This window comes from Panthera onca, chromosome D1 (genome assembly GCF_046562875.1).
Source record: "Panthera onca isolate mPanOnc1 chromosome D1, mPanOnc1 haplotype 2, whole genome shotgun sequence".
Taxonomy (NCBI): domain Eukaryota; kingdom Metazoa; phylum Chordata; class Mammalia; order Carnivora; family Felidae; genus Panthera; species Panthera onca.
The window spans coordinates 115005567-115027398 of record NC_138348.1 but is presented as its reverse complement, the minus strand read 5'-3'; the positions used below and the strand labels follow the sequence as shown (position 1 = coordinate 115027398).

General features: G+C 39.1%; 1 protein-coding gene across 1 annotated transcript in view; it reads right to left on the bottom strand.

Moving 5' to 3' along the window:
* Positions 1-2253: 2253 nt before the first annotated feature.
* LOC132660752 (uncharacterized) overlaps positions 2254-21832 on the bottom strand; it is an 85570-nt gene continuing 65991 nt past the window's right edge. Inside the window, exon 13 of the mRNA XM_078433927.2 lies at positions 2254-2423. The gene's annotated coding sequence lies outside the window, so the exon portion shown is untranslated. The remainder of the gene's footprint in view (positions 2424-21832) is intronic.

Genomic DNA, 21832 nt, shown 5'->3' with positions numbered 1-21832 from the left:
GTGGAGAGCACCCCTGAGAGGTAGTGTTCACAATGAGGGGACAAAGGAGCTAGGACAGAGGAGCTGGGTGGCGCCATTGTCCTCCTCTTCCCCCAGCATGAACATACAGCCAAATGCTGGAAACCAGGCAATTCCCACACTGGCTGCCTACGCTGCTTACACCAACCTCACCTTCCTATGCTCTGGCGAGACTGCCCTTCTAGGTCATTCAAGGTTGCCTCAGACCCAATGGAGCTGGCCCCTTCCCCAGAAGACCAAATGAAGCCCATGACCACACCACCTCTCTTGTCCAGACAGTTGTGCAGGGCTTCACTTCTAGTGGCAGTCGTTTCAAGTCTCATTTAACAAGCAGATGAGAGCAGAACTAGATAAGACTCACCACATTCTGGCCAAGGACCATACATTGCCCGTACAACTGGCCTGAAGAATATTGCAGCCAGAACACAAAACAGTGCATGCAACACACACCACAGACACTCCCTGATGGGCCAGTCCCTGGACACTAGATCACCTCCTCTTCATAAAGCCATTCATCTCACAGGCAGGTATCATCATGAGCTTTTATAACACAGAGAAGGCAAATACTCAGCCAAAATTCCAAGACAAGAGGAATGCATTCCAAATGAAAAAAAAAGATAAGATCATGGCCACAGAAATGGAAGGAACACTTCCAAACGCATTCTATGAGTCCAGTATGGCCTTGAATCCAAACTGGACAAAGAACCCACTAAGAAGGAAAACTACAGACCAATTTCCCTTATGAACCTGGATCCAAAAATTGTCAACAAAAAGTAGCAAATTGGATCCAACAATACATAAAAAGAATGAATCCCCACAATAAGGTGGGATTTATTACTGGGAGGCACAACTGATTCAATGTCTGCAAATCAACTAATGGGATACAACACATTGATAAAAGAAAGGATAAGAACCACATGATCCTCTCAATAGATGCTTAAAAAGCATTTGACAAAATAGAGCATCCTTTCTTGATGAAAAAAAAAAACCCTCATGAAAGGAGGGATAGAAGGATCGTGCCTCAACATGAGAATGTCCAGATACAAAAGTCCCACAGCTAATATCATTTTCAATGGGGAAAAACTGAGAGCTTTCCCCCTAAAGTTAGGAACATGACAGGCATGACCACTCTCACCACTGTTATTCAACATACTGTTGGAAGTCCCAGCCTCAGCAATCAGACAACAAAAAGCAATACAAGGTGTCCAAATTGGCAAGGAGGAGTCAAATTTCTCTCCTTGCAGACATGATACTCTCCTTGGAAAATCCAAAAGGCTCCACCAAAAAACTGCTAGAACTCGTAAAGGAATTCAGGAAAGCCTCAGGATATAAATCGCTATACAGAACTTGATTGCATTTCTATACTCCAATAATTAACCAGTAGAAAGAGAAATCAAGGAATTGATCTGATTTACAATTGCACTGAAAACCATAAAATACCTAGGGATAAACCTAACCAAAAAGGTAAAAGACTAGTACACTGAAAACAATAGAGGGGTGCCTGGGTGGCTCAGCCGGTTAAGCGCCAACTTTGGCTCAGGTGATGACTCCCCAGTTTGTGGGTTCAAGCCCCATGTCAGGCTCTGTGCTGACAGCTAGGAGCCTGGAGCCTGTTTCAGATTCTGTGTCTCCCTCTCTCTCTGCCCCTCCCCTGCTTATGCGCTCTCTCTCTCTCTCTATCTCTCGTTCTCTCTCTCTCTCTCTCTCTCTCTCTCTCTCAAAAACAAACATTAAAAAAATTAAAAGAAAAAACAACAAAATGTCTATGAAAGAAATTGAAGAAGACACAAAGAAATAGAAAAACATTCCATGCTCATGGATTGGAAGAACAACTATTGATAAAATGTCAATACTACCCAAAGCAAGTGACACATTCAATGCAAACTCTATGAAATAACACCAGCATTCTTCACAGAGCTAGAACAAACAATCCTAAAATTTGTATGGAACCAGAAAAGACCCCAAATAGCCAAAGTAATGTTGAAAAAGAAAAACAAAGCTGGAGACATCACAATTCTGGACTTTATTGTGTATTACAAAGCTGTAATCATCAAGACAGTATGGTATGGGCACAAAAACAGACACATAGATCAGTGGAACAGAATAGGGAATGTAGAAGTGGACCCTCAAACATATGGCTGACTACTCTTTGACAAAGCAGAAAAGAATATCCAATAGAAAAAAAAAGGAATCTCTTCAGCAAATGGTACTAGGAAAACTGGACAGTGAGAAGAATGAACCTGTACCATGTTCTGAAACCATACATACACACACACACACACACACACACACACACACAACCTCAAAATGGATGAAAGATCTAAATGTAAGACAGGAAACCATCAAAATCCTAGAAGAGAAAACAGGAAACCTACCTGTTTGATCCTGGCCGCAGCAACTTCTTGCTTGTTGTGTATCCAGAAGCATGGAAAACAAAAACAAAAATGAACTATTGGGACGTCAAGATAAAAAGCTTCTGCACAGCAGAGGACACAATCAGCAAAACTAAAAGGCAGCTGAATGGAATGGGAGAAGATATTTGCAAGTGACATATCAGATAAATGGTTAGTATCCAAAATCTATAAAGAATTTATCAAACTCAACACCCAAAAAAACAAATAATCCAGTGAAGAAATGGGCAAAGAGGTGAAAAGACACTTTAACAAAGATGACATCCAGATTGGTCACACATGGAAAGTTGCTCAACCTCACTCGTCATCACTGAAATACAAATCAAAACCACAATGAGATACGCCCTCACACCTATCAGAATGGCTAAAATTAACATATCAGGAAACAACAGGTATTGGCAAGGATGCAGAGAAAGGGAACCCTTTTGCAATGCTGGTGGGAATGCAAACTGGTGTAGCCACTCTGGAAAATAGTATGGAGATTTATCACAAAAACTAAAAATAGAACTACACAATGACCCAGCAATTGCACTACAAGGTATTTATCCAAAGGATACACAAATGCTGATTCAAAGTGCCACATGCACTCCAATGTTTACAGCAGCATTATCAAAAACAGCTAAATTATGCAAAGAGCCCAAATGACCATTGATTGATGAATGGATAAAGAAGATGTGGTATAATCATACAGTGAAGTATTACTCAGCAATCAAAAAGAATGAAATCTTGCTATTTGCAATAACATGGATAGAACCAGACTCTATTATGCTAAGCAAAATATGTCAGAGAAAGACACACATCCTATGATTTCTCTCATCTGTGGAATTTAAGAAATAAAACCCATGAACATAGTGAAAGGAAAGCAAAAATAAGATACAAACATGGAGTCAAATGATAAAAGACTCTTAAATACAGAGAACAAACTCAGGGTTCCTGGAGGATTACTGAATAGGGGTATGGGCTAAATGGGTATTGGGCATTAGGGGGGCACTTGGGATGAGTACTGGGTATACTTTGTACTTGTTGGATCACTAAATTCTACTCCTGAAATTGTATTCCACTATAAGGTAACTAACTTGGGTTTAAATTTAAAAAAGAAGAAATAGCGGTTCCGGAAGATGGCGGCGTAGGAGGACGCGGGGCTCACAACGCGTCCTGCCGATCACTTAGTTTCCACCTACACCTGCCTAAAGAACCCAGAAAACCGCCAGAGGATTAGCAGAAGGGAGTCTCCGGAGTCAAGCGCAGACTAGAGGCCCACGGAAGAGGGTAGGAAGGGCGGCGAGGCGGTGCGCGCTCCACGGACTGGCGGGAGGGAGCCGGGGCGGAGGGGCGGCTCGCCGGCCAAGAGGAGCCCCCGAGTCTGGCTGGCAAAAGCGGAGGGGCCGGACGGACTGTGTTCCCACAGCAAGCGCGACTTAGCGTCTGGGAGGTCAGAAGTGAACAGCTCTGCTCGGAAAGCGGGAAGGCTGGAGGACAAAGGGAGGGAGAGCTGCTGAGCCCCCGGACGGCAGAGCTCAGCTTGGCGGGGAACAAAGGCGCCAGCGCCATCTCCCCCGCCCATCCCCCAGCCAAAATCCCAAAGGGAACCAGTTCCTGCCAGGGAACTTGCTCGCGCAGCGCAAACACCCAACTCTGTGCTTCTGCGGAGCCAAACCTCCGGCAGCGGATCTGACTCCCTCCCGCTGCCACAGGGCTCCTCCTGAAGTGGATCACCTAAGGAGAAGCGAGCTAAGCCTGCCCCTCCAGCCCCCGTGCACCTTGCCTACCCACCCCAGCTAATACGCCAGATCCCCAGCAACACAAGCCTGGCAGTGTGCAAGTAGCCCAGACGGGACACGCCACCCCACAGTGAATCCCGCCCCTAGGAGAGGGGAAGAGAAGGCACACACCAGTCTGACTGTGGCCCCAGCGGTGGGCTGGGGGCAGACATCGGGTCGGACTGCGGCCCCGCCCACTAACTCCAGTTATACACCACAGCACAGGGGAAGTGCCCTGCAGGTCCTCACCACGCCAGGGACTCTCCAAAATGACCAAACGGAAGAATTCCCCTCAGAAGAATCTCCAGGAAATAACAACAGCTAATGAACTGATCAAAAAGGATTTAAATAGGGGCGCCTGGGTGGCGCAGTCGGTTAAGCGTCCGACTTCAGCCAGGTCACGATCTCGCGGTCCGTGAGTTCGAGCCCCGCGTCAGGCTCTGGGCTGATGGCTCGGAGCCTGGAGCCTGTTTCCGATTCTGTGTCTCCCTCTCTCTCTGCCCCTCCCCTGTTCATGCTCTGTCTCTCTCTGTCCCAAAAATAAATAAAAAACGTTGAAAAAAAAAAAAAAGGATTTAAATAATATAACAGAAAGTGAATTTAGAATAATAGTCATAAAATTAATCGCTGGGCTTGAAAACAGTATACAGGACAGCAGAGAATCTCTTGCCACAAAGATCGAGGGACTAAGGAACAGTCACGAGGAGTTGAAAAATGCTTTAAACAAAATGCAAAACAAAATGGAATCCACGATGGCTCGGCTTGAAGAGGCAGAGGAGAGAATAGGTGAACTAGAAGATAAAGTTATGGAGAAAGAGGAAGCTGAAAGAAAGAGAGATAAAAAAATCCAGGAGTATGAGGAGAAAATTAGAGAACTAAGTGATACACTAAAAAAAAATAATATACGCATAATTGGTATCCCAGAGGAGGAAGAGAGAGGGAAAGGTGCTGAAGGGGTACTTGAACAAATTATAGCTGAGAACTTCCCTGAACTGGGGAAGGAAAAAGGCATTGAAATCCAAGAGGCACAGAGAACTCCCTTCAGACGTAACTTGAATCGATCTTCTGCACGACATATCATAGTGAAACTGGCAAAATACAAGGATAAAGAGAAAATTCTGAAAGCAGAAAGGGATAAACGTGCCCTAACATATAAAGGGAGACCTATAAGACTCGTGACTGATCTCTCCTTTGAAACTTGGCAGGCCAGAAAGGCTTGGCACGATATCTACAGTGTGCTAAACAGAAAAAATATGCAGCCGAGAATCCTTTATCCAGCAAGTCTGTCATTTAGAATAGAAGGAGAGATAAAGGTCTTCCCAAACAAACAAAAACTGAAGGAATTTGTCACCACGAAACCAGCCCTACAAGAGATCCTAAGGGGGATCCTGTGAGACAAAGTACCAGAGACATCACTACAAGCATAAAACATACAGACATCACAATGACTCTAAACCCATATCTTTCTATAATAACACTGAATGTAAATGGATTAAATGCGCCAACTAAAAGACATAGGGTATCAGAATGGATAAAAAAACAAGACCCATCTATTTGCTGTCTACAAGAGACTCATTTTAGATCTGAGGACACCTTTAGATTGAGAGTGAGGGGATGGAGAACTATTTATCATGCTCCTGGAAGCCAAAAGAAAGCTGGAGTAGCCATACTTATATCAGACAAACTAGACTTTAAATTAAAGGCTGTAACAAGAGATGAAGAAGGGCATTATATAATAATCACAGGGTCTATCCACCAGGAAGAGCTAACTATTATAAATGTCTATGCGCCAAATACCCTAGCCCCCAGATATATAAAACAATTACTCATAAACATAAGCAACCTTATTGATAAGAATGTGGTCATTGCAGGGGACTTTAACACCCCACTTACAGAAATGGATAGATCATCTAGACACACAGTCAATAAAGAAACAAGGGCCCTGAATGATACATTGGATCAGATGGACTTGACAGATATATTTAGAACTCTGCATCCCAAAGCAACAGAATATACTTTCTTCTCGAGTGCACATGGAACATTCTCCAAGATAGATCATATACTGGGTCACAAAACAGCCCTTCATAAGTTTACAAGAATTGAAATTATACCATGCATACTTTCAGACCACAATGCTATGAAGCTTGAAATCAACCACAGGAAAAAGTCTGGAAAACCTCCAAAAGCATGGAGGTTAAAGAACACCCTACTAACGAAGGAGTTAGTCAACCAGGCAATTAGAGAAGAAATTAAAATATACATGGAAACAAACGAAAATGAAAATACAACAATCCAAACGCTTTGGGATGCAGCGAAGGCAGTCCTGAGAGGAAAATACATTGCAATCCAGGCCTATCTCAAGAAACAAGAAAAATCCCAAATACAAAATCTAACAGCACACCTAAAGGAAATAGAAGCAGAACAGCAAAGGCAGCCTAAACCTAGCAGAAGAAGAGAAATAATAAAGATCAGAGCAGAAATAAACAATATAGAATCTAAAAAAACTGTAGAGCAGATCAACGAAACCAAGAGTTGGTTTTTTGAAAAAATAAACAAAATTGACAAACCCCTAGCCAGGCTTCTCAAAAAGAAAAGGGAGATGACCCAAATAGATAAAATCATGAATGAAAATGGAATGATTACAACCAATCCCTCAGAGATACAAACAATTATCAGGGAATACTATGAAAAATTATATGCCAGCAAATTGGACAACCTGGAAGAAATGGACAAATTTCTAAACACCCACACTCTTCCAAAACTCAATCAGGAGGAAATAGAAAGCTTGAACAGACCCATAACCAGCGAAGAAATTGAATCGGTTATCAAAAATCTCCCAACAAATAAGAGTCCAGGACCAGATGGCTTCCCAGGGGAGTTCTACCAGACATTTAAAGCAGAGATAATACCTATCCTTCTCAAGCTATTCCAAGAAATAGAAAGGGAAGGAAAACTTCCAGACTCATTCTATGAAGCCAGTATTACTTTGATTCCTAAACCAGACAGAGACCCAGTAAAAAAAGAGAACTACAGGCCAATATCCCTGATGAATATGGATGCAAAAATTCTTAATAAGATACTAGCAAATCGAATTCAACAGCATATAAAAAGAATTATTCACCATGATCAAGTGGGATTCATTCCTGGGATGCAGGGCTGGTTCAACATTCGCAAATCTATCAACGTGATACATCACATTAACAAAAAAAAAGAGAAGAACCATATGATCCTGTCAATCGATGCAGAAAAGGCCTTTGACAAAATCCAGCAACCTTTCTTAATAAAAACCCTTGAGAAAGTCGGGATAGAAGGAACATACTTAAAGATCATAAAGGCCATTTATGAAAAGCCCAAGCTAACATCATCCTCAACGGGGAAAAACTGAGAGCTTTTTCCCTGAGATCAGGAACACGACAGGGATGCCCACTGTCACCGCTCTTGTTTAACATAGTGCTGGAAGTTCTAGCATCAGCAATCAGACAACAAAAGGAAATCAAAGGCATCAAAATTGGCAAAGATGAAGTCAAGCTTTCGCTTTTTGCAGATGACATGATATTATACATGGAAAATCCGATAGACTCCACCAAAACTCTGCTAGAACTGATACATGAATTCAGCAAAGTTGCAGGATACAAAATCAATGTGCAGAAATCAGTTGCATTCTTATACACTAACAATGAAGCAACAGAAAGACAAATGAAGAAACTGATCCCATTCACAATTGCACCAAGAAGCATAAAATACCTAGGAATAAATCTAACCAAAGATGTAAAAGATCTGTATGCTGAAAACTATAGAAAGCTTATGCAGGTAATTGAAGAAGATATAAAGAAATGGAAAGACATTCCCTGCTCATGGATTGGAAGAATAAATATTGTCAAAATGTCAATACTACCCAAAGCTATCTACACATTCAATGCAATCCCAATCAAAATTGCACCAGCATTCTTCTCGAAACTAGAACAAGCAATCCTAAAATTCATATGGAACCACAAAAGGCCCCGAATAGCCAAAGTAATTTTGAAGAAGAAGACCAAAGCAGGAGGCATCACAATCCCAGACTTTAGCCTCTACTACAAAGCTGTCATCATCAAGTCAGCATGGTATTGGCATAAAAACAGACACATAGACCAATGGAATAGAACAGAAACCCCAGAACTAGACCCACAAACGTATGGCCAACTCATCTTTGACAAAGCAGGAAAGAACATCCAATGGAAAAAAGACAGTCTCTTTAACAAATGGTGCTGGGAGAACTGGACAGCAACATGCAGAAGGTTGAAACTAGACCACTTTCTCACACCATTCACAAAAATAAACTCAAAATGGATAAAGGACCTGAATGTGAGACAGGAAACCATCAAAACCTTAGAGGAGAAAGCAGGAAAAGACCTCTCTGACCTCAGCCGTAGCAATCTCTTACTCGGCACATCCCCAAAGGCAAGGGAATTAAAAGCAAAAGTGAATTACTGGGACTTTATGAAGATAAAAAGCTTCTGCACAGCAAAGGAAACAACCAACAAAACTAAAAGGCAACCAACGGAATGGGAAAAGATATTTGCAAATGACACATCGGACAAAGGGCTAGTATCCAAAATCTATAAAGAGCTCATCAAACTCCACACCCGAAAAACAAATAACACAGTGAAGAAATGGGCAGAAAACATGAATAGACACTTCTCTAAAGAAGACATCCGGATGGCCAACAGGCACATGAAAAGATGCTCAACGTCGCTCCTTATCAGGGAAATACAAATCAAAACCACACTCAGATATCACCTCACGCCAGTCAGAGTGGCCAAAATGAACAAATCAGGAGACTATAGATGCTGGAGAGGATGTGGAGAAACAGGAACCCTCTTGCACTGTTGGTGGGAATGCAAATTGGTGCAGCCGCTCTGGAAAGCAGTGTGGAGGTTCCTCAGAAAATTAAAAATAGACCTACCCTATGACCCAGCAATAGCACTGCTAGGAATTTACCCAAGGGATACAGGAGTACTGATGCATAGGGGCACCTGTACCCCAATGTTTATAGCGGCACTCTCAACAATAGCCAAATTATGGAAAGAGCCTAAATGTCCATCAACTGATGAATGGATAAAGAAATTGTGGTTTATATACACAATGGAATACTACGTGGCAATGAGAAAAAATGAAATATGGCCTTTTGTAGCAACATGGATGGAACTGGAGAGTGTGATGCTAAGTGAAATAAGCCATACAGAGAAAGACAGATACCATATGGTTTCACTCTTATGTGGATCCTGAGAAACATAACAGAAACCCATGGGGGAGGGGAAGGAAAAAAAAAAAAAAAAAAAGAGGTTAGAGTGGGAGAGAGCCAAAGCATAAGAGACTGTTAAAAACTGAGAACAAACTGAGGGTTGATGGGGGGTGGGAGGGAGGGCAGGGTGGGTGATGGGTATTGAGGAGGGCACCTTTTGGGATGAGCACTGGGTGTTGTATGGAAACCAATTTGACAGTAAATTTCATATATTAAAAAATAAAAAAAATAAAATAAAAAAAAAATAAAAAAGAAGAAATATTAAAAATAAGTAAAGAAATGCACTACCAGTCAAAAAAAAAAGAGTATTTAAATCGTACCCATTTAGTGGAAATGAAAGACCAAAAGTTATATAGACAACAAATGATCAGAGAAAACATCAAGAAACAATGGCAAAACGACTAGTAAAATGACACTAAATATATACCTATCAATAATTACTCTTAATGTAAATGGACTAAATGCTCCAATCAAAAGACATTGGGTAGGGTGTCAGAATGGACAAAAGAAAAAAAAAGAAACAAACAAACAAACAAACAAAAAAGCAAGACTTATCTAGATGCTGCCTACAAAGCCTTATTTGGACCTAAAGTCACATGAAGATTTAAAGTGAGGGAATGAGAGAGGAGCCAAGATTGCAGAACAACATGGAAGCTTTTTGTGTGTCTTGCATCCATGAAATGCAGCCAGACCAACACTAAACCATCTTACACACCTAGAAAACTGACTGGAGGATTAACACAACAATCTGCACAACATGTACCATAGAATTCAGCAGGTAGATGGTGCAGAGAGCTGAAATTGGGGAGTGAGATGCTGTGAAAGTTAGGGAACACCTTTTGCAAGTGGAGAGAGGATAGAGACTGGGGAGAGGGGGAGCATATTGGAAAAGCACCCCTCCCCAAAAGCAGCTGGAGAGAAAGTAGAAAATTGGAAACAGCCACAGGGACTAAACTAAAAAGGGAGAAAGGAAAAAGGAGAGGGTTTTAAATTACATTAAGACTGTAAACAAGGAGAGCACAAAGGCTGCAACTCCACAGCTTGACACCTGGTGTTGCTCTGGTGGGAAGGGCGAATCCCCAGGAACAAAGCGAGGTCCAGGAGTTTCTCTGGCCACACGGGGAAAAGCAGTTCCACTTCTGGAAAGACATTTGGTAGAGACTGTTGAAGCCACCTGGTCCCAGAAGGCCCCAGAAGGCGGCCACATTAGCTGGTGCTGGGGCAAGGTCGTTAAAGGTGAAGCCTGGTGCCAGATGTGTGTTGTGATTTTCCACGGTCCCTGAAACACTGAGACTACCCTGTCTCATGATCCTTTTTTGGGGTGGGCTGGTGCCTGGCCACAGTCTCAGGGCACCAGCAATAGCAGAGTCCAGTGGGCGTTCCTGGGTGCAGCCGATATTCAGCCATTGCTCATTCAGCCATTGCTCGGTGAGACCCTCCTGCAGAGGTGCGGAAGGGTCAAAGCCACAGTCCTTTGGAAGTAAGGGGCCAGGGAAAACAGCCGCATCTGAGACAAAACTTGGGAGAGAGGTACAGCCTGGAGCCTGATCACGGAGAGTGAAAAAGCAAGGAGTGGATGAAAGCTGAAGATAGAGGACCAGTGCACAATTGCTGATCTGGGAGAACAGACTGGGTACCTGGGTGGTGGGTCTTCACTGCTCCCACACATGCGCATACGCACCTACAAGCACGCAACCATCCACCCCAGTAAGCTACCAGCACCATCTAGAGGAGAGCGGAGGTGTTACACTGAACCCCACCCAGTGGGCCAACTTCGCTCTTCAAGAACACAAGCCTCATCGCTGGCTTAATTTATGGACTATAGAGAGCTACATAGGCTGACCTCTAGGGGAAAATGAGGCCATTTCAGTCCTACTACAATCTGTCAACAGGTTCAACTATTCAATTTTTTTCATTTTTTTTCCTTGTTCCTTTTCCTCTTTTACAATTCTTTTCTTTTTCTTGAATACAGAAAGAGAAAAAATTCATTTGTATTTTCAATTTTGATTAAAAATATCTGTCTTTAATTTTTATTCCAAATGTTTTACTTTTGTGTAAATTTTTTCAACTTCTACTTTACTTCCAACATTTTATTTTAGTTTACTTCAGTGTAATCACATTTTCAAATTTTCAAACAATTTCCTTTTTTTTCTTTTTTTCCTCTCTTTTGTTTCTTTTCCTTTTCTTGAATGCAGAAAGAGAAAAACTTCATTTTTCCTTTCAATTTATTTTTAAAATATTTTTATTTAATTTTTGTTGCTATATTTTTTACTTTTATGTAAATTTTTTCAAATTCTATCTTACTCCCATCATTTTATTTTAGTCTACTACAGTGTATTCACTTTTTCAAATTTTCCAATGATTTCTTTTTTTCTTTTCTTTTTTTTCCTTTTTTTTTACTCTTTCTCCTTTTCGTTTTTTTCTTAAATACAGAAAACAAAAAAAAATCAGATTTATTTTTAATGTTTATTAAAAATACTTTTCTTTAATTTTTATACTATATTCATTACTTTTGTGTATATTTTTTCAAACTCTATTTTACCCCCATCATCACATTTTAGTCTACTTCAGTGTATTCATTTTTTCAAATTCTTAAACGATTTCCTTTTTTTTTCTTTTCTCTCCGCCCTTTTTTTCCCTCTAACCTGTCAAAACACATTCAACACTAGACCAAAACACACCTAGGATGTAGCATCATCTATTCGATTTGTGTGTGTGTGTGTTTAATTTTTAATTTTAATATTTTTTAATGTTATTTTTTTAACTTCAATTTTTTCACTTCATTAATTCCTTTTCTCCCTTCAAAATGACAAAACAAAGGAATTCACCCCAAAAGAAAGAGCATGAAGAAACGACAGCCAGGGATTTAACCAACACAGATACAAGCAAGAGGTGTGAACCAGAATTTAGAATCATGATAATAAGAATACTAGCTGGAGTTGAAAATAGATTAGAATCCCTTTCTGCAGAGATAAAAGAAGTAAAAAATAGCCAGAAGGAAGTTTAAAATGCTGTAACTGAGCGGCAATCACAGATGGATGCAGCGGCGGCAAGGATGGATGAGGCAGAACAGAGAATCAGTGATATAGAGGACAAACTTACAGAGAAAAACGAAGCAGAAAAAAAGAGGGAGATTAAGGCAAAAGAGCACAATTTAAGAATTAAAGAAATCAGTGACTCATTAAAAAGGAACAACATCAGAATCATAGGGGTCCCAGAGAAGGAAGAGAGAGAAATAGGGGTAGAAGGCTTATGTGAGCAAATCATAGCAGAAAACTTTCCTTACCTGGGGAAAGACACAGACATCAAAATCCAGGAAGCACAGAGGACCCCCATTAGATTCAACAAAAACTGACCATCAACAAGGCATATCATAGTCAAATTCACAAAATACTCAGGCAAGGAGAGAATTATGAAAGCAGCAAAGGAAAAAAAAAAGTCCCTAACATACAAGGGAAGACAGATCAGGTTTGCAGCAGACCTATCCACAGAAACTTGGCAGGCCACAAAGGAGTGGCAGGATATATTCAGTGTGCTGAATCAGAAAAATATGCAGCCAAGAATTGTTTATCCAGCAAGGCTGTCATACAAAATAGAAGGAGAGATAAAAAGTTTCCCAGACAAACAAAAATTAAAGGAGTTTGTGACCACTAAATCAGCCCTACAAGAAATTTTAAGGGGACTTTCTGAGGGGAGAAAAGATGAAGATAGATATAAATAGATATATATGTAGATGATATAGATATAGATATAGATATAGATATAGATATAGATATATAGATATAGATATAGTTATAGTTATAGATATAGATATATAGATATAGATAGATAGATAGATAGATAGATAGATACCAAAAGCAACAAAAGATTAGAAAGGACCAGAGAACACCACCAGAAACTCCAACTCTACAAGCACCATAATGGCAATAAATTCATATCTTTCGGTACTCTAAATGTCAATGGACTCAATGCTCCAATCAAAAGACATAGGATAACATAATGGATAAGAAAACAAGATCCATCAATATGCTGTTTACAAGAGACCCAATTTAGACCTAAAGACACCTTCAGATTGAAAGTAAGGGGATGGAGAACAATCTATCATGCTAATGGTCAACAAAAGAAAGCCAGAGTAGCTATGCTTGTATCAGACAATTTAGACTTTAAAATAAAGACTGTATCAAGAGATGCAGAAGGGAATTATTTCATAATCAAGGGGTCTATAGACCAAGAAGACTTAACAATTGTAAGCATTTATGTGCCAAATGTGAGAGCACCCAAATATATAAATCAATTAATCACAAACATAAAGAAACTCATCGATAGTAATACCATCATAGTAGACTTCAACACCCCACTCACTGCAATGGACAGGTCATCTAATCAAAAAATCAACAAGGAAACAATGGCTTTGAATGACACACTGGACCAGATGGACTTAGCAGATATATTCAGAACATTTCATCCTAAAGCAGCAGAATATATATTCTTCTCCAGTGCACATGCAACGTTCTCCAGAATATACCAGAATATACTGGGACACAAATCAGCCCTAAGTAAGTACAAAAACATGGAGATCATACCGTGCATATTTTCAGACCACAACACTATGAAACTCAAAATCAACCACAAGAAATTTGGAAAGGTAACAAATACTTGGAGACTGACGAACATCCTACTAAAGAATGAATTGGCTAACCAAGCAGTTAAAGAGGAAATTAAAAAGTATATGGAAGTCAATGAAAATGATAACATCAAAACCCAAAACCTCTGGTTCACAGCAAAGGCGGTCCTAAGAGGAAAGTATTTAGCAATCCAGGCCATCCTAAAGAAGGAAGAAAGATCACAGATACACAACCTAACCTTACACCTTAAGGAGCTGGAAAAAGAGTAGCAAATAAAACCCAAATCCAGCAGAAGACAGGAAACAATAAAGATTAGAGCAGAAATTAATGCTGTCAAAACCAAACCAAACCAAAAAAAAACAAAACAGTAGAACAGATCAATGAAACCAGAAGCTGATTCTTTGAAAGAATTAACAAAATTGATAAACCACTAGCCAGTTTGATCAAGAAGAAAAAGGAAAGGACCCAAATAAATAAACTCAGGAATGAAAGAGGAGAGATCACAACCAAAACAACAGAAATAAAAACAACAATAAAAGAATATTGTGAGCAATTATATGCCAATAAAATGGGTAATGTGGAAGAAATGGACAAATTCCTAGAAACATATACACTACCAAAACTGAAACAGAAAGAAATAGAAAATTTGAATGGACACAAAACCAGTCAGGAAATCAAATTAGTAATCAAAAATCTGCCAAGAAACAAGAGTCCAGGGCCTGATGGCTTTCCAGGGAAATTCTACCAAACATTTAAGGGAGAGTTAACACCTATTCTTTTGAAACTGTTCCAAAAAATCCATTGGAAAACTTCCAAACTCTTTCTATGGAGCCAGCATTACCTTGATTCCAAAACCAGACAGAGACCCCACTAAAAGAGAATTATAGACCAATTTCCCTGATGAACATGGATGCAAAAATCCTCAACAAGATATTAGCCAACTGGATCCAACAATACATTAAAAAAATTATTCACCACGACCAAGTGGGATTTATACCTGGGATGCAGGGCTGGTTCAATATCCGCAAAACAATTAACGTAATTCATCACATCAATAAAAGAAAGGACAAGGACCATATGATCCTCTCAATAGATGCAGAGAAAGCATTTGACAAAATACAGCATCCTTTCTTGATAAAAAGCCCCAAGAAAGTAGGGATAGAAGGATCATACCTCAAGATCATAAAAGCCACATATGAACAACCCAACGCTAATATCATCCTCAATGGGGAGAAACTGAGACCTTTCCTCTAAGGTCAGGAACAAGACAGGGATGTCCACTCTCACCACTGTTATTCAACATAGTATTGGAAGTCTTAGCCTTTTCAATCAGACAACACAAAGAAATAAAAGGCAACCAAATCGGCCAAGAGGAGATTAAACTTTCACTCTTCACAGATGACATGATACTCTATATGGAAAACCTTCATGAATTCAGCAAAGTTGTAGGATATAAAATCAATGCACAAAAATCGGTTGCTTCCTATACACCAACAATGAAGCAACAGAAAGAGAAATCAAGAAATCGATCCCCTTTACAGATGCACAAAAAAACATAAAATACCTAGGAATAAATCTAACCAAAGAGGTGGAAATCTACACACTGAAAACTATAGAAAGCTTATGAAAGAAATTGAAGAAGACACAAAAAAATGGAAAAAGATTCCATGATCCTGAATAGGAAGACCAAATATTGTTAAAATGTTGATACTACCCAAAGCAATCCACATGTTCAATGCAATCCCTATCAAAGTCACACCAGCATTCTTCACAGAGCTAGAACAAATAATCCTAAAATTTGTATGGAACCATAAAAGACCCTGAATAGCCAAAGCAATCTTGAAAAAGAAAACCAAAGCAGGAGGCACCACAATCCCAGACTTCAAGCTATACTACAAAGCTGTAATCATCAAGACAGTATGGTACTGGCACAAGAACAGACTCTCAGATCAATGGAACAGAATAGAGAACCCAGAAATGGACCCACAAACGTATGGCCAACTAATCTTTGACAAAGCAGGAAAGAATTACCAATGGAACAAAGACAGTCTTTTCAGCAAGTGGTGCTGGGAAAACTGGACAGCGACATGCAGAAGAATGAACCTGGACCACTTTCTTACACCATACACAAAAAGAAACTCAAAATGGATGAAAGACCTCAATGTAAGACAGGAAGCCATCAAAATCCTCAAGGAGAATGCAGGCAAAAACCTCTTTGATCTTGCCCACAGCAACTTCTTACTCAACAAGTCTCTGGAGGCAAGGGAAACAAAAGCAAAAATAAACTATTGGGACCTCATCAAATAAAAAGCTGCGCAGCGAAGGAAACAATCAGCAAAACTAAAAGGCAACTGACAGATTGGGAGAAGATATTTGCAAATGACATATCAGATAAAGGGTTAGTATCCAAAATCTATAAGAAACTTATTAAACTCAACACCCAAAAAACAAATAATCCAGAGAAGAAATGGGCGAAGGACATGAATAGATACTTCTCCAAGGAAGACATCCAGATGGCCAACTGACACATTAAAAAATGCTCAACATCACTCATTATCAGGGAAATACAAATCAAAACCACAATGAGATGCCCCCTCACCCCTGTCAGAATGGCTAACATTAACAACTCAGGCAACAACAGATGGTGGCAAGGATGCAGAGAAAGAGGATCTCTTTTGCATTGTTGGTGGCAATGCAAGGTGATGCAGCCACTCTGGAAAACAGTATGGAGGTTCCTCAAAAAACTAAAAATAGAACTACCCTACGACCCAGCAGTTGCACTACTAGGCATTTATCCACGGAATACAGGTGTGCTGTTTAGAAGGCACCCCCATGTTTATAGCAACACTATCAACAATAGCCAAAGTATGGAAAGAGCCCAAATGTCCATCAATGGATGAATGGATAAAGATGTGGTGAGTGTACACACACACACACACACACACACACACACACACACACACACAATGGAGTATTACTCGGCAATCAAAAAGAATGAAATCTTGCCATTTGCAACTACATGGATGGAACTGGATGGTATTATGCTAAGTGAAATTAGTCAGAGAAAGACAAAAATCATATGATTGCACTCATATGAGGACTTTAAGAGACAAAACAGATGAACATAAGGGAAGGGAAACAAAAATAATTTAAAAACAGGGAGGGGGACAAAACAGAAGAGACTCATAAATATGGAGAACAAATTGAGGGTTGCTGGAGGGGTTGTGGGAGGGGGCATGGACTAAATGGGTAAGGATCATTAAGGAAACTACTCCTAAAATCATTGTTTCACTATATGCTAACTAATTTGGATGTAAATTTTAAAAAAATAAAAAAATTAAATTAAAAAAAATAAAGTGAGGGAATAAAGAAACATTTCTCATGCCAATAAGAAAGCCAGTAGCAATGCTTATATCAGGCAAAATAAACTTTAAAACTAAGACTGTATTTCTGTTCCCTTTGGGTAAATACCGAATAGTGAAATTGCATGCACCCAATATTTATACCAGCATTATCAACAATAGCCAAACTATGGAGAAAGCCCAAATATCCATCAATTGATGAGGGTATAAAGAAAGTGTGAGGTGTGTGTGTGTGTGTGTGTGTGTGTGTGTGTGTGTGTGTGTGTGACTGTGTGTATGTGTATATATATGTAGACACATACACACATATATATGTATATACATATATACATACATGAATATATACATACAATGGAATATTCCTCAGCCATCAGAAAGAATGAAATCTTTCCAATTGCAATGATGTGGATGGAGCTAGAATGTATTATGCTAAGTGAAATATGTCAACCAAAACAAGACAAATACATGATTTCACTCATGTGTAGTTTAAGAAACAAAACAGATGAAAACATGGGAAGGGGGCAGGAAAAGAGAAGAGTAGTAACAAACCATATGAGTCTCTTAATGATAGAGAAAATTTGATGGTTGATGGAGGGAGATGGGTGGAGAATGGGTACTAAGGAGGGCACTTGTTGTGATGAGCACTGGGTGTTGTATGTAACTGATGAATCACTGAATTCTACTCCCGAAACCAATAATGCACTATATGTCAACTACAGCTTAAATTAAAAAAAAAATAATAAATAAAGCTGTAACAAGAGATGAAGACAGACACTATCTCATAATAAAGGGGACAACCAAACAAGAAGATCCAAGGATTGTAAACTTTTATGCACCAACATGCCATCACCAAATATATAAAATAATTAACAACAAACATAAAGGAACTCATTTATAATAATGTAAGGATAGTAGAGGACTTTAACCCATCACTCACATCAACATACAGAAACTCTGAACAGAAAATCAACAAGAAAACAATGGCTTTGAATGACACACTGGACCAGATGGGTTTAACAGATATATTCAGAACACTCCATACTAAAATGGCAGAGTACACATTCTTTTCAAGTGCACATGGGACATTCTCCAGAATCGATCACATTTTAGGTCACAAATCAGGCCTCAACATGTACCAAAAGACAGAGATCAGACCAAGCATCTTTTCTGACAAAAAAGCTAGGACCCTTGAAGTCAACCACAAAGAAAGAAAGAAAAAAAGAAAGAAAGAAAAAAAGAAAGAAAGAAAGAAAGAAAGAAAGAAAGAAAGAAAGGCCACAAATAAAGGGAGGTTAAACAACACACTACTAAATGAATGGGTCAACCAGGAAATCAATGAGAAACTACACTGAAACAAATGAAAATGAAAATGCACTGGTTAAAACCTTTGGAATGCAGCAAAAGCAGTCTAAGATGGAAGTATATAGCAATATAAGCCTACCTTAAAGAGCAAGAAAAATCTCAAACAATCCAAACTTACAACAAAAGGAATGAGAAAAAGAACAATCCAAGCCTAAAGACGGCAGAAGGAAGGAAACAATAAAGATTAAGGCAGAAAATAAGTGATATAGAAACTAAAAAAACACTATACTGCATCAATGAAACCAGGGGCTGGTTCTTTGAAAACAGTAATCAACTTGAAAACCTCCTAGGCAGACTTTTCACAAAGAAAAGAGAAAGGACTCAAATAAATAAAATCACAAATAAGAGAGGAGAAATAACAGTCCACACCACAGAAATACAGTTAGAAGATAATATTAGAAAAAACTATATGCAGCAAATTGGACACTCGGAGAAAAATGGATAAATTCCTTGAAACACATAAACTACCAAAAGTGAAAAAAGAAGATACATAAAATCTGAAACCAGAAAGAAATTGAATCAGTAATAAAAAAAAAAAAATATCTCCCCCAACACAAGAAGAGTTCAAGGCCAGCTGGCTTCACTGATGAATTCTACTAAACATTTAAAGAAGAGGTAATATCTATACTTCTCGAATTATTACAAAAAATAAAAAAGTAGGAAAACTTACAAACTCAGGCTATCAGGCTATCATTACCCTGATACCAAAACCAGATATAATCCACTAAAACCGAAAACTGCAGGGGCACCTCGGAGGCTTGGTCGGTTGACTGTCCGACTCTTAACTTCAGATTAGGCATTATCTTGGGGTTTCTGGGTTCGAGTCCCACATTGGACCCTGTGCTGACAGTATGGAGCATGCTCAGGCTTCTCTCTCTCCCATCCCTCTGCCCTCCTTCACCTTTATGTACTCTGTCTCTCTAAGTAAATGAATAAACATTTAAAAATATATTTAAAAAAATTTTTAAATCTGCAGACCAATAGCCTGATGAGTATGTATGCAGAAATTCTCATTAAAATACATTCAAAATAAAGTCAACAATACATTAATAGAATCATTTACCATAATCAAATGGGATATATTCCTGTGCTGCAAGGGTGGTTCCACATTCACAGATCAATCAACATGATGCACCACAGTAATAGAAGAAAGGATAAAAACAATACGATGCTTTCCGCAGATGCAATATGATGCATTTGACAAATGTCACATCCATTCATGATAAAAAAACCCTCAGCAAAGTACATTGCGACTCAACATACCTGCACATAATAAAGGCCATCTATGAAAAACCCATAGCTAATCTCATCTTCAATGGGGAAAAACTGGAAGCTTTTCCTCTAAGGTCAGGAACAAGGCAGGGATGACCCCTCTCACCACTATTACTCCACACAGTACTGGAAGTCCTAGACACAGCAATCAGACAACAAAAAGAAATAAAGGCATCCAAATTGGCAAGGAAGAAGTAGAACTCTCTCTATTTGTAACTGACATGATGCTCTCTATAAAACACATGAAAGACTTCCATAAAAACTGCTAGAAGTGATATATGAATTCGACAAGTCACAATATACAGAAATCAATGTACATAAGTCTATTGCATCTCTATATACAAATCATGAATTAACAGAAAGTAAGGAATCAATCCCATTGACAGGGGCACCAAATACCCCAATACCAGGAATAAACCTAACCAAAGAGGTGAAAGACCTATACTCTAAAGGCTATGAAACACTGATGAAAGGACATGAAGCACTGATGAAGAGGACACAAAGAAATGAGAATGCATTTCATGTTCATGGATGGGAAGAACAACTACTGTTAAAATGCCTACACTCCTCAAAATGATCTATACATGTATTGAAATTCCTATCATATCAACAAAACATTTGTCACATAACTAGAACAAATAATCCCCAAATTTGTGTGGAATTACAAAAGACCCCAAACAGCCAAAACAAACTTGAAGAGAAAAGAAAAGCTGGACACATCACAATTCCAGACCTTAGGTTATGTTACAAAGCTGTAGTGATCAGAACAGTATGGTACTGGCAAAAATAATAAGTAAAAAAGAAAAAGAAAAAACATACAGACGCATAGATCAATAGAATGGACAAAGCAGTGCATTGCTGGCAGCATGCATGGTACTAGCTGTGTCTGCAAATGTAGGGAAGGAAGTGGCTAGTCTTAAAGGATCAGAGGGATAATTCCAGACTACTAAAGAAAGTCTGTTCCACACACACAGGCTTCTATTTCCAGGACTACTCTCTACCCAGCCCTTCACCACCTCAACAGCTCTGTCTGGCATAATAAGAGCTGAAATGATGAGGAAGAATTATGTTTTCCTATCATTCATTTACATCTTCAATGCATTTCAAGTTCATACTTGTCAGTGGTGTACCATACGGTGCTAACCTTTATTCTTATACATGTGAATATCCAATTTTCCCAGCACCAGTTATTCAAGAGACTAGTTTTCTCCACTGTGTATTCTTGACACCCTTGTCAAATACTAGTTGACTGTGCATGCATGGGTTTAGTTTGGGCTCTCTATTTCTGTTCCATTGTCTTGTGTGTGTGCTTATGCCAGTGACATAACTGATTTCGTTAGTGTTACAATGCAGCTTGAAATCAAGAAGTGTGATGCCTCCTGTTTTGTTCTTTCTTGCTTTGGCTACTTGGGGTATTTTTCTGGTTACAAATACATTTTAGGATATGTGTTTCTAATTGCATAAAAATTGCATTGGAGTCTTGATAGAGATTGCACTGAATCTCTAGATGACTTTGGGTAGTATGGACATTGTATCTATATTAATTCCTCCAAAATATGGACATGGGATGGCTTTTCACTAACTTGTGTGTTCTTCCGTTTTTTTCATCCAAATTGAATTTCTTCCATTTCTCCACACAGGTTTTATGGTTTTCTGTAGAGGGATCTTTCACTTCCTTGGCTAAATTTATTCCTATATATTTTATTGTTTTTGATGTTATTGTAAGTAGGATTGTTTT